A 14,557-nucleotide genomic window follows, 5' to 3' on the forward strand; every position below is an offset into this window, starting at 1 on the left:
ATAATAATAATAACTGGGCGGCACGGTGGTGTAGTGGTTAGCACTGTCGCCTCACAGCAAGAAGGTCCGGGTTCGAGCCCCGTGGCCGGCGAGAGCCTTTCTGTGTGGAGTTTGCATGTTCTCCCTGTGTCCGCGTGGGTTTCCTCCGGGTGCTCCGGTTTCCCCCACAGTCCAAAGACATGCAGGTTAGGTTAACTGGTGACTCTAAATTGACCGTAGGTGTGAATGTGAATGGTTGTCTGTGTCTATGTGTCAGCCCTGTGATGACCTGGCGACTTGTCCAGGGTGTACCCCGCCTTTCGCCCGTAGTCAGCTGGGATAGGCTCCAGCTTGCCTGCGACCCTGTAGAACAGGATAAAGCGGCTAGAGATAATGAGATGAGATAATAATAACTTTCTTTGTGTGTGTGTGAGAGAGAGCGCGTGTTCACCGTTTTAGCAGGGTTCAATTCAGAGAAAGACCTCACTGTGCTGTAATGTATATGTGACAAATAAAGGCTTCTAATTCTAAAAATCTAATCTGGAATGTTCTGTAATCATGTGATTTTTACTGGCAACAAAATCCGCGAATCAACAGACTTCACTTTTATGAAGTTTAAAATCGCAGTCAACTAGATAACGCATGCGCAGTACTGACACGGATACCGGTAAGCAATAGTCGTCATAGCAACGTGATTCTTGCCGTCTAAAATGATCACTTTTCTCAGTGAATAAAAACAAACAAAAGCATGTTACATAAAATATTCAATGACCGGGTTTATTTTTACACACAAGCGCTTGACACTCGGGCATCTTTAGGGTTGTTTACAACAATTTAGAAGCGCTGTGTCTGTCCGTTAACTCCACTAGCCTCAGTCAGCCATGTTTGGAGTCGGTGACGTCACGATTTGAACTTGGGTGAGAGTGAGATATCAGCACCAAGGGACATTCATGTTATTCTCATCTCATCTCATGATCTCTAACCGCTTTATCCTGTTCTACAGGGTCGCAGGCAAGCTGGAGCCTATCCCAGCTGACTACGGGTGAAAGGCGGGGTACACCCTGGACAAGTCGCCAGGTCATCACAGGGCTGACACATAGACAACCATTCACACTCACATTCACACCTACGCTCAATTTAGAGTCACCAGTTAACCTAACCTGCATGTCTTTGGCCTGTGGGGGAAACCGGAGCACCCGGAGGAAACCCACGCGGACACGGGGAGAACATGCAAACTCCGCACAGAAAGGCCCTCGCCGGCCACGGGGCTCGAACCCGGACCTTCTTGCTGTGAGGCGACAACACTAACCACTACACCACCGTGCCGCCCTTCATGTCATTCTTTTACAATAAAATATGTACACAGTACGGTGGAAGTCAACTCGTGACCAAGTAAGACCATTTCTTGTACTCATAAACTTTTGGAGCATCTTAAAGATTATTTTCTTGTCGCTGATGATACCTCCAGTGGCTTTTGAGACCTGCAAGAGTCTTGCAGTTCTTTCCACATTGCTGACATGTCAATCTTCCTGCAGCAGCTTGCCTTTCCAAATGCTGACTCTGATGATGGCGCTTGTGTCCGCTGGCTGATCGACACACTTTATGGCAGATTGTGCATGTATGATCATCGGGGATGTCATATTGGTAATTGACCTCCCGATGACTCCGTTTGTGGCTGAGAAGACCTGCTTCTGAGAAGCAGATGCAGCCACATTGATCACACATAAGAGACTCCTTTGAGCCTCTCGCTCTGGGAGAGGGTTGGCATCTCTCATATATCTGCCTGCACATTTTTGGTGTGCATACTCTATTGTTCTCGAAATCTTTGACACCAGTAGCAAACAGATTTCTCCACACCTGCTGCTCTGATGCAAGGTCTTCCCAGGTGTCTACATCGATGTGTCTTTTTGAGTGTGTCTTTGAGATTGTCTTTAAAGCGCTTGCGGGGCTTGCACTGCGGTCGTTTTCCTTGTGCTAACTCACCAAACATAACCTGCTTAGGCATGCGAGTGTTTTCTAGGTGGACAAGGTGACCAGACCATCTAAATTGATGTTTCATAACCATGGACTCAATACTTGTTGTATTTGCCAACTGCAGCACTCTTGTATCAGGCATATGAGATCACCATGAGACTGGGTGGTGGCTAGACCTTGCTTGGAGCCGGTCTAGAATGGAGATGTAAGGTGCCTCCTTCCCTCCACTAGGCTGGGTGGATACCTTGGGCAAGTGTTGGCACACTCTCAGCCTCCCTTTGCCAGGGATACGGCCTGGGTCACTTCACCCCCCTTTGACGGTTCTGTCTGGTCAACCTGGCAGCAGTTCCGGCAACATGGCAGTCCTGTCAGTCAACCTGGCGGCAGTTCTGGCTCAAGACTGCAACGGTGGAGTAGGCAGGCCCACTGGGAGTGAAGGACCCCTAGTTCTTATTATTTGTACACAGTATACAGATACAAATACGAACAAGTGAACACTCGAACGTGTCTTGGATGGATATTATCTGTCAGTATAAAGGAGTTTATTTTTGGGTTTTGTTCTCCTTTAAGCAGGGGCACCTCCAGAAATTTTCAAAGGGGTGGCCAGATGGGGGCCACTGAAAATCTTGGGATGGCACACCAAAACCCATAACAGAATTTCAGGATCTTTATTTTGCTGTTGTCATATACAGGCTATTTGAAAACTATAGCAATATGAGAGTCAGGAAATCGCCTACTGATATATTTCGGTTTCTCATTTTACAGTTAATATTAATCTAATATACCATGTACTGAGAGGCTCTGGTTGAAATTATGGATTCTCTGAGGTGATCGGCATAGTACTATTTTCTGAGGGGCGCAGGGAATATTACAGAAGTACATCTGTAATATTCCCTTGAGGTCAAGATGATGATCCATGACTTCCAGAAAAATCTTATTGACTGCATTCTTGCGGTCTTTCAGCTTGATGTTCCATTCCTCAGAGGTCTCCTTTGTAGTGTTTTTAGTAGAGCAGATCACCTTTGACAGCTTGGAGGACTGTAGTGGAAGAAATGATGCCAAATTTAACATGGGAATGAGCTGATTAGCAAAACTTAACCCATACAGAGTTGTTATTTCAGAGTTGGTCTCTAAGGAAGAGAGAAAAACCACGTGGCAAACACATAAGTCTGTTAATTTGAAACAAGGTATTTTGTTCTTCAGGATAGTTTTGCCCTGTTGTGGAATCCTGTTTAATATATAAGCAGCTTTCCAAGATGCAAAATATCACGTTTCTCCATCAAGATCAAACTGTTTCAATTCACTTTGGGGGCATGAACATAAGATGTTCAGTCTGTTTGGTGGCCCTGTCCATTTTCTTCTGCTGAGAAATGAGCTCTTTTTCCAGAGAAGCAATGTGTGCTTGGAAATCTATATTTCTTTTTGTTTGAGCAGCTTCCTCTTCCTGCAGGCTGTTCAATGAGCTGCTTATGACCTGTCAAAGAAAAAAAGAAGCCATTGGAAAGTAGATCTTTAACTGTATATGTTTAAAAAAAAAAGAGAGAAAGAAAGAAGAAAACTGCCTGTGAAGAAATCTAATATGTTCTCTGTGGTTAGATGAATTTTAAAATGTTAAGTCTCCTTGACTACCATAATTTCTGGATTATAAAGTGGGTTTTCTCCTCTAATCTGGTGGTTTGCATATTCACCCCTTGAACTTGTACATTTAAAATTAACACTGACGTGGAAGGGGATAAAAAATCAGTATAGGATTGCTTCTGAAATTATTTACATAATAGCAAAGTTGTGATCTTATAAGTATTCATCTACATTAGATCTGGTACATCTAGTTGACATCAGAAGTCACACAGTTATTTGAATGGAGTCAATTAAAGTGTCATTTGATCTCGACGTCAACAGACTTGTTTATATTATTTTATACCTGTTTGTCTATAAACAGTTTGTTAAGAGTACGTTAGTGAACATACCTAAACAGGACATACCAAACAGCATCATGAAAACAAAAGAGCTATCAAAATAAGCCCAGGGCAACGTTCTAGAAAAGATCAATCAGGGTTTAATTATTTTAAAAAATCCCAAACATTGAATCTCTATCTCACTGAGAATCATTAAAGCCATTATTTAAAAATAAAAATACAACCCCGATTCCAAAAAAGTTGGGACAAAGTACAAATTGTAAATAAAAACGGAATGCAATAATTTACAAATCTCAAAAACTGATATTGTATTCACAATAGAACAGACAACATATCAAATGTCGAAAGTGAGACATTTTGAAATTTCATGCCAAATATTGGCTCATTTGAAATTTCATGACAGCAACACATCTCAAAAAAGTTGGGACAGGGGCAATAAGAGGCTGGAAAAGTTAAAGGTACAAAAAAGGAACAGCTGGAGGACCAAATTGCAACTCATTAGGTCAATTGGCAATAGGTCATTAACATGACTGGGTATAAAAAGAGCATCTTGGAGTGGCAGCGGCTCTCAGAAGTAAAGATGGGAAGAGGATCACCAATCCCCCTAATTCTGCGCCGACAAATAGTGGAGCAATATCAGAAAGGAGTTCGACAGTGTAAAATTGCAAAGAGTTTGAACATATCATCATCTACAGTGCATAATATCATCAAAAGATTCAGAGAATCTGGAAGAATCTCTGTGCGTAAGGGTCAAGGCCGGAAAACCATACTGGGTGCCCGTGATCTTCGGGCCCTTAGACGGCACTGCATCACATATGGGCATGCTTCTGTATTGGAAATCACAAAATGGGCTCAGGAATATTTCCAGAGAACATTATCTGTGAACACAATTCACCATGCCATCCGCCGTTGCAGCTAAAACTCTGTAGTTCAAAGAAGAAGCTGTATCTAAACATGATCCATAAGCGCAGACGTCTTCTCTGAGCCAAGGCTCATTTAAAATGGACTGTGGCAAAGTGGAAAACTGTTCTGTGGTCAGACGAATCAAAATTTGAAGTACTTTATGGAAATCAGGGACGCCGTGTCATTCGGACTAAAGAGGAGAAGGACGACCCAAGTTGTTATCAGCGCTCAGTTCAGAAGCCTGCATCTCTGATGGTATGGGGTTGCATTAGTGCTTGTGGCATGGGCAGCTTACACATCTGGAAAGACACCATCAATGCTGAAAGGTATATCCAGGTTCTAGAGCAACATATGCTCCCATCCAGACGACGTCTCTTTCAGGGAAGACCTTGCATTTTCCAACATGACAATGCCAAACCACATACTGCATCAATTACAGCATCATGGCTGCGTAGAAGAAGGGTCCGGGTACTGAACTGGCCAGCCTGCAGTCCAGATCTTTCACCCATACAAAACATTTGGCGCATCATAAAATGGAAGATACGACAAAAAAGACCTAAGACAGTTGAGCAACTAGAATCCTACATTAGACAAGAATGGGTTAACATTCCTATCCCTAAACTTGAGCAACTTGTCTCCTCAGTCCCCAGACGTTTACAGACTGTTGTAAAGAGAAAAGGGGATGTCTCATAGTGGTAAACATGGCCTTGTCCCAACTTTTTTGAGATGTGTTGTTGTCATGAAATTTAAAATCACCTAATTTTTCTCTTTAAATGTTTTTCTCAGTTTAAACATTTGATATGTCATCTATGTTCTATTCTGAATAAAATATGGAATTTTGAAACTTCCACATCATTGCATTCCATTTTTATTTACAATTTGTACTTTGTCCCAACTTTTGTGGACTTGGGGTTGTAAAAAAAATCAGAGAGGATTAGTTAAAGAAACAACCAACAAGCCCACAGTAGTGCTCAAAACTGATGTTACCACCACCATGCTTCACTGTGGGCATGGTGTTCTCAAGGTGTGATAAGCAGCCTTGGGTTCTTGCCAAACACAGGGCTAAATTTTGTTCGCATCAGACCAGAGGACCTTTTTCCAGATGTTTGCTAAGTCTTCAACATGTCTTTTGGTAAACTCCAAATGTGATTTCCTATGTCTAGCCCAGTATGTGGAGTGTTTTGCTTGTAGTCCATCCTGTGAAACCTGGATTCTCATATGTACAACCTTAAATGTAGGTCACCACAAGCTTATCCTGTAGCTACCTTATTTAAAAAAAAACATTCTAGTTTTGTTTTCATTCCTGACTCATGAATATTAGATAATGAATAATAATATATTCAATGGTTAGTTATTGAAGAAATACATTTACATGTATGAACATTTACAAAAAGGTCAAAATGTTTATGTATAGAATAGACAATATTATCCATAACATCTTCATATGTACAGATACATCACCCATGTAGTGTTGGATAAGATTAAAGAGATATTAACAGACTCACTCGAATCCTGCTCTTGCTGCGCGTACTTGACGATGGCCATGGTGTCCTCGACACTGTATAGGCTGATTCCTCCAAGCAGGTGGCCAGAGTTTGCTGGTCCCAGTTCAGCTGACTCTTGAGCTCTTCCATCTTCTGTGTGGTTTCGAAGATGTAGTCCTGAGCAAAGGGGAAAACATTTCAGATTTAAAGCAGGAGATGGTTTGGCATTATGGAATTGTATGCTATGTGTACTCTTACAAAAAATCTCACGATTTAAGTCCAACGACGGTTAAGCTAGCGAGTTATTTAAATCCCATTCACATGCACACACATCAGAGGGTGTTAGAAGAACAGAAAATTTATAACCTCCTGTGAATTCTTCTTCTCTCGCACTGATATCAGCTCGTTCTGCAGCTCCTGAAGCAGCTGCCCCGTCTCTCTCATATCCAAGGCCTTCAAGTGCAGATCGGACTCAGCCTGCTTGTCTACAGCTCTGCACAGAGCCTGCACGGAGACGTGTTACATATCAATTAATCACAAATCTACAGCAGAAGTTACTTTTTTAGAAAGCAAACGACTGCTCGGGTCAAACCCTGGGCATGCTTTTAATGTTTTTCACTTGAGTGCGAGTGAGTTCTTGATGGTCATTTTTCATGTTTCATGGCACTGATCCTCTCCTTTTGCTGGCTGACTTTGTTTTTCACATTTGATAGCTTTTTCTGTTTTCTCGGGATCTGGTCGGTGGAGATGTTTTTTTACTCATGGTTTTCAACATTCCACATTTATTGTGAATGTAGGGTAAAAGCCTACAAGTGAATTTATAATGGTCTCATCAATGACCAAACATGGGCGTGGCCTATGAATCTGTCAGTCACACTGAATGAGGAGGCGTGGCCTATGAATCTGTCAGTCACACTGAAGGAGAAGGCGTGGCCTATACATCTGTCAATCACATTGAAGGAGGCACGGCCTATAAATCTCTCAGGCTACATCCACACGACAACGGCAACGAGATTTTTTTTTTAGCGGGTAAAAAAAATATTGCATCCACATGGGCAACGGATCAGTAAAATATCAGGTACATATGGCAACAACGCTTGCTGAAAACGATGCAATACACATGCCACACCTCTACGTGCGCTGTAAGACGGTCTCATCGGAGACACCAGAACAATAGAAGTAGGACGCATGCGCATAAACCCCTTCTTCTACCCGGCGTGAATGAGTGAGTGCTGCTTGTTCTAGTCATGTGGTTGTGACATCATCGTAAACAAATCCGTTCTACTCATCCAGACGACTTCGCAACGGCGCCGTTGCCAGATTTTTCCACTCTGGAAACCGTTCTCAAAAAATATCGTTTTGGGGCACCCAAAACGCCGGTGCCGTGTGGACGCCAGGCCGAAACGATAAACAATTTTATCGGATTCACCTGAATCCGTTGCCGTGTGGACAGGGCCTAAATCACATGGAAGGAGGAAGCATGGCCTATAAGTCTGTCAGTCTCAATAAAGGTGTGTGTGTCAGTCACAGACATTTACACAAGTAAAAATCTAATGTCACAGATTGGTGTGAAGAGGTGATTATTATTATTACAGACTTACCATTAAAATTTTGTTCCACAGCTCAAGGAATTTGAAACGTCCAGTCAATATTAAATTCCAGTTGGCAATTGCCATTTCGAAAACTAGTTTTAAAAAACAGACAGAATTATCTAGCAAAATAAAAAAAAAGCATAGCAAGCCTACAGAAGAGAAGAAATGAAGTGAGATGTACCCAAGCCTTTCTGTCCAGGATTCTTTACAAAGTTGAAAGTAAACTGATAGTAATCTTTAAATTTGCCTTGGTCTTTTAATTCCTGCTCCATTTTTGACAACTGTGTTTTAAGCTTCTCAGCGTCATCACATCTTACACACACACACACACACACACACACAGGATGAATGTTTATATGCAGAATTAATGTAAAAACATATGCAAGATGTCATAATTACTGAAAAAAAATCCTACAAGCTGTTGTACTAAAAGAGTCTACAGATGGTTGTGTCTTTCACATGAGCAAAATGACATGGGTTTTTACTGTTTTGTGTATTTGCCTTAATGAATATACAGTTTGCTGCATTTCGAGGTAAAGTGCCAAATATAGGGAGGTGTTCATTCAGATCACTTCATATGGTGACTACATGTACAAATTCGTACAACCAAAAAGCAATAAATTCTCAGAAGCCCTGTTCTGTTCATCCATCCATTATCTGTAGCCGCTTATCCTGTCCTACAGGGTCACAGGCAAGCTGGAGCCCATCTCAGTTGACTATGGGCGAGAGGCAGGGTACACCCTGGATAAGTTGCCAGGTTATCGCAGGGCTGACACAGATACAAACAACCATTCACACTCACGGTCAATTTAGAGTCACCAGTTAACCTAACCTGCATGTCTTTGGACTGTGGGGGAAACCGGAGCACCCGGAGGAAACCCACGCAGACACGGGGAGAACATGCAAACTCCACACAGAAAGGCCCTCGCCGGCCGCTGGGCTCGAACCCGGACCTTCTTGCTGTGAGGCGGCAGTGCTAACCACTACACCACCGTGCCGCCCCCTGTTCTGTTCAGTTCATAGAAAACAATTGATAGCATTTGTCAAGTCTGAATAATGAGAAGGTTTACTTAAATTATATCTTTGTATTCTGCAAACAATCAGAATAACACTAACTCACCACATCCTCACACACTGCATACCAAAAGTAGTTAAACGGGGCCTTTGAGAAGGTTTTCAATCACATTCATACATTTTAAATGCAGGTTGACTCTTCTGAGTCAAGAACATTTATCACACCCAAAATCCTTATTTAGGGGGCGGCACGGTGGTGTAGTGGTTAGCGCTGTCGCCTCACAGCAAGAAGGTCCTGGGTTCGAGCCCCGGGGCCGGCGAGGGCCTTTCTGTGTGGAGTTTGCATGTTCTCCCCGTGTCCGCGTGGGTTTCCTCCGGGTGCTCCGGTTTCCCCCACAGTCCAAAGACATGCAGGTTAGGTTAACTGGTGACTCTAAATTGACCGTAGGTGTGAATGTGAGTGTGAATGGTTGTCTGTGTCTATGTGTCAGCCCTGTGATGACCTGGCGACTTGTCCAGGGTGTACCCCGCCTTTCGCCCGTAGTCAGCTGGGATAGGCTCCAGCTTGCCTGCGACCCTGTAGAAGGATAAAGCGGCTAGAGATAATGAGATGAGATGAGATGAAAATCCTTATTTATATATTGTTTTCTACCCTGACCTTGCATATTATGCAATTCATACCATTATTTTTTGTAATTCACACACAACACATTTGCTAACTGCAGGCACAGTATAACCCATTGCACATGCACTTTAGTGTTTTTGATTCTTACCATGAAATTACTTATTTGCTCCAACTCACTGCCACAGAATTTACCCTGAACAGACATGCTAATGCATGACGGAATGTACTTTATAATTACTTAATAACTTACCCTTGTTCACTCATCCCATCCATGAATTCTTGTTTGAAGAATTCGCGCTGTGTCGTGGCACAAAACTTCCACACTATTAGGAGCGTGCTTATACTAGTAGTGGGGCAGCATAGCTAACCTATTGTGCATTTTGTGATACAAGCACCAAATTTGGCACAAATGTACATTGACATATGGCGAACATTTTCAGATACTGAGCCACTCGGAATTCTCTCTTCATGTCCGCCATATTGGAATTCAAAATGGCCGCCATTTGAAATCTACATTTGCGCTTATCTGACCTAAACTTCATTTCCCTGTTGTTTCTATTCTGTGGACTGTTACATGAAGAATAGATATTTTTATATTCCAATTAAATTTAAGGTAATACTAGCACTGTGTTTGCCATCCAGACTGGTCCTATTGCAAGAGGATAGTGATGACCACATCAGTGGATTTTATACTTTTCCTCATTAAATAATATTTGGTGCAGGTGATGACCTAATCAATACCTCATTAAGTAAAATGAGATGTGTTGGAATCCCAGCACAGACACTGGAATGAAATGGCTGCCGTACACAGAGATGCTGATTTAAGAAAAGATTTAAGTGGTCTCTTATTTCTTTTTTTTTTCCCAGAGCTGTATGTCATGTCTCTACACAAAATAGCCCATATTATTGAGAAATGGATTGATCAGTATAGTTTGCAAAATTATTTACAAATAAAAAAATTGTCAACTATTCACCCTCCATTGGTGTAAAACCCCTAAATTAGTTATGGTTAAATCAGCTGAAAGTTTCCAGAAACTATGAGGTGATTTCCATTCTAAAGACAGTGATTTGATTGTAGAAAGCTCCAGGGTTTATTAGAGAGCATACTTAAGCAAACAGCATCATGAAAACCAGTAACCTATGAAAACACATGCAGGACAAGGTTCTGAAAAAGTGTCAATTAGGGTTTGGTTATTAAAAAAATATCCCAAACTTGGAGCACCCACAGAGCAATATTAAATCCATCATTTTAAAAAAAGGAAAGAATTTGGTACAATCATGAGGAAGTCATCCACCAAAAGTCAGTGACTGAGTAAGTAACCAAGAGGCAGAGGACGGAATAGATGCTCATTCTTGTTCATCAGCATTATCTAGTTGTTCCAGTTAAACTTTCAGGAACACACACCTTCTCCTGCTTGACAATGCAGTCACCTTCACCCTTCCATCCATCCATCCATCCATTATCTGTAGCCACTTATCCTCTCCAACAGGGTCACAGGCAAGCTGGAGCCTATCCCAGCTGACTACGGGCGAAAGGCGGGGTACACCCTGGACAAGTTGCCAGGTCATCACAGGGCTGACACATAGACACAGACAACCATTCACACTCACATTCACACCTACAGTCAATTTAGAGTCACCAGTTAACCTAACCTGCATGCCTTTGGACTGTGGGGGAAACTGGAGCACCCAGAGAAAACCCATGCAGACACGGGGAGAACATGCAAACTCCACACAGAAAGGCCCTCGTCGGCTGCTGGGCTTGAACCCAGGACCTTCTTGCTGTGAGGAGACAGTGCTAACCACTACACCACCGTGCTGCCCGTCACCTTCACCTACTTTAGGATAATTAGCCTATTGCTTAACTGTTGGAACTCCTTCGGGTTCCATATCAAACCTAGAACAACACAGAATCTAATCAATAACTCAAACTTGTCAAAACAATTTTTACTTCACAGACTTTGAGTAAAATGTTGTCTTGTCAAAAATACATGATGATGAATATTCATCTCTCATGAATTAAGTGGAGTACTGTAATAAAGTATGTCATTTTGAAAAATGGATACCAGCAAATATTGTCATGTACTATAAAAATATTTGACCCAGAGGTAATCGCACATGTAGAATTCAAGTGGCGGCCATTTTGAATTCCAATATGGCGGACTTGAAGGGAGAATTCCGAGTGGCTCAATATCTGAAAATGTTCGCCATATATCAATGTACATTTGTGCCAAATTTGATGCTTGTATCACAAAATGCACAATCCTTTTGAATATTCGAGCTAAACCGCCCCACTATAGCTGGGTCGAGACTGAGATCGTCACAGAACTGCTGAATGCCATCTATACCAATCTTATTGTCATCGTGAGGATCTGTGACAATTAGAAAGAAAAAAGAAAAAAGCATACTGGTGTCAACTTGGACATGATGGAAGAGGAGTTGTTTCTGTGGCAACACACAGACATCATGTTTGGCAGTTAATATTTTATCATCCTTCAGTGGTTTGTTTTGAAATTTCATACGAACATTTACAAACATTATTAGAATGAAAATGAAGGTCATTTTATGATTTGTTAATTTACACACCATCAAGTCTGAGCTTTCAGCTGCAATTCCAGCTGTTTTATTATGAGTTTGATAAAAACTAATGTAAAAGAAAGCTGTAGTGTCTGTCATTTGATATGAAGTGACTGCATTATCAACAGTGAACTGATCAATAATTGATAAATACTCAATTCATAATACACTATGCTTTTGATGCAAGGACATAACACCACAGGTCATAGCCGAAACTTTGGCTAATAACTTGCGTTACTTTGCGTTAGCCTGTATTAATGCACTTTATTAGCCAACTAGCTCACCATACATTATTACTTAAGATTATCTACCACTTTTAAGGCTCGCCAGTTTGCGTACAATGAAAACATAGGACTAGGAAACACAATGGAAGTCTGACTTTCCCTGTGGGCTTGTGTTAAAGGTTAAGGAACTGGGATTTGAACTCACATCCTTCACCAAAACCTTAAACACAGTGTTGCCATGGCTACTGATGAATGATGCTTTCATTCAGTATTTGTAATTCCTTACCGCTGTACAGATTGGAGAGTTGCTCGAGCTTCTCCCTGTCGAACAGCCCTTTCAGATTCTGTATATAAAGTTTAGGATTCTGGAAGAAGTTGTCTGTGGCCGCCTCCGGTTTCCAGTCATTCTAAGCCAAACATCTCAGTGCTGTTATATGGTTTGACTGCATGAAAATCATGAACTAATAAACTGTATCCTTCTCCAAGGATTTGAGCTTGTTCTGCTGGAGCAAGATAAAGAGGTAGAATTGTTTATACTTTGGATTGGGAAGCCCTGAGAGTTTAGTCTCATCTGAATCCATGTCAGTAATTACTTACATGCCATATTTTACCTTCGAATACCAAAAGGAAAGATCTCCCTAAAAAACCTGTAGTGCAATCTTTATAATTAAATGTGAGCTTATTATTTATTTAGGGGGGAAAAAACAGAACAAGAGCATAATATTAAAAAAAAACTTGGAATTTCCATTTTACATTCAAAAGAGTTCAATTAATGCAATTTAAACAGTCAAGATTTTACTGTGCAAAAAGATGCAAAAGGAATTATACTAGATCTTTCAGATGGAAGTAGTCCATAAAGCTGATTCCCCCCCCCCCCCCCCCCCCCCTTTTTTGGTCATCATCCATCACAATGTTTCACTATAGACATTATCATGTGCCAATTCAGTAGACATCACCTACCCATAATATAGTAATTAGGTATACAATTACGTGCAGTCCGGTGGTGTAGTGGTTAGCACTGTCGCCTCACAGCAAGAAGGTCCTGAGTTTGAGCCCAGCGGCTGGCGAGGGCCTTTCTGTGTGGAGTTTGCATGTTCTCCCCGTGTCTGCATGGGTTTCCTCTGGGTGCTCCGGTTTCCCCCACAGTCCAAAGACATGCAGGTTAGGTTAACTGGTGACTCTAAATTGACCGTAGGTGTGAATGTGAGTGTGAATGGTTGTTTGTGTCTATGTGTCAGCCCTGCGATGACCTGGTGACTTGTCCAGGGTGTACCCCGCCTCTTGCCCATAGTCAGCTGGGATAGGCTCCAACTTGCCTGCAACCCTGTAGGACAGGATAAGTGGCTACAGATAATGGATGGATGGATGGATGGATGGATGGAATGATTATGTGCAATCTAAAGGCACCTCGCCCTGTGATGACCTGGCGACTTGTCCAGGGTGTACCCCACCTTTCGCCCGTAGTCAGCTGGGATAGGCTCCAGCTTGCCTGCGACCCTGTAGAAGGATAAAGCGGCTAGAGATAATGAATGAATGAATGATAAAGGCACCTCAAAGACTTTTTGTTGTTGTTGTTGAAGCCGTATTTGGGACCAAAAGGTTGCTGGTTTGATTCCCTGTGTCAGCAGGAATGGCTGAAGTGCTCTTGAGCAAGGCACCTAACCCCAACTGCTCCCCAGGCTGCTCTGGGTATGTTGTATGTCACTCTGGATAAGAGCTTCTGCTAAATGCCATTCATGCAATGTAATGTAATTTCATACAATTGATTAATAATCAAATTCATCATGTCCCAAAAGCCTATACACTTGCAGGAGTACACTTCCATGTGTATGAGTTTCCAAACACCCAGGATTGGCGTCTAACCTAATTTACATGGAACATTCACATTTTTGAATACATATAGAATAAAATTTACATGTAACACTTGTATTCCTGGTAGAGTAAAACAAAACTAGGAGGATTTTCAACATGTTGCGCATACTAAGATGCTTTTCTGCTCACCACGGTTGTAAAGAGTAGTTATTTGAGTTACTGTAGCCAACATATCAGCTTAAACCAGTCTGGCCATTCAGTCTGACCTCTCTCATCAACAAGGCATTTTTGTCCACAGAACTGACACTCACTGGAAGTTTTTTTTTTTTGTACTATTTTGTATAGAAAGACCATTATGGTTGAAAATCCCAGATCAGCAGTTTCTGAAATACTCAAACCTGCCTGACTGCAGCTACCATTCTACAGTCAAAGTTAGATCACATTTTTCCTCTATGCT

At 41.9% G+C, this 14,557-nt stretch overlaps 1 pseudogene; it reads right to left on the reverse strand.

Annotated features, from left to right (window-relative positions):
- Window positions 1-1,499: 1,499 nt before the first annotated feature.
- Window positions 1,500-12,794, reverse strand: LOC132869741 (DCN1-like protein 1; annotated as a pseudogene).
- Between the last annotated feature and the right edge of the window lie 1,763 nt (window positions 12,795-14,557).

Source organism: Neoarius graeffei, chromosome 2, assembly GCF_027579695.1.
Source record: "Neoarius graeffei isolate fNeoGra1 chromosome 2, fNeoGra1.pri, whole genome shotgun sequence".
Taxonomy (NCBI): domain Eukaryota; kingdom Metazoa; phylum Chordata; class Actinopteri; order Siluriformes; family Ariidae; genus Neoarius; species Neoarius graeffei.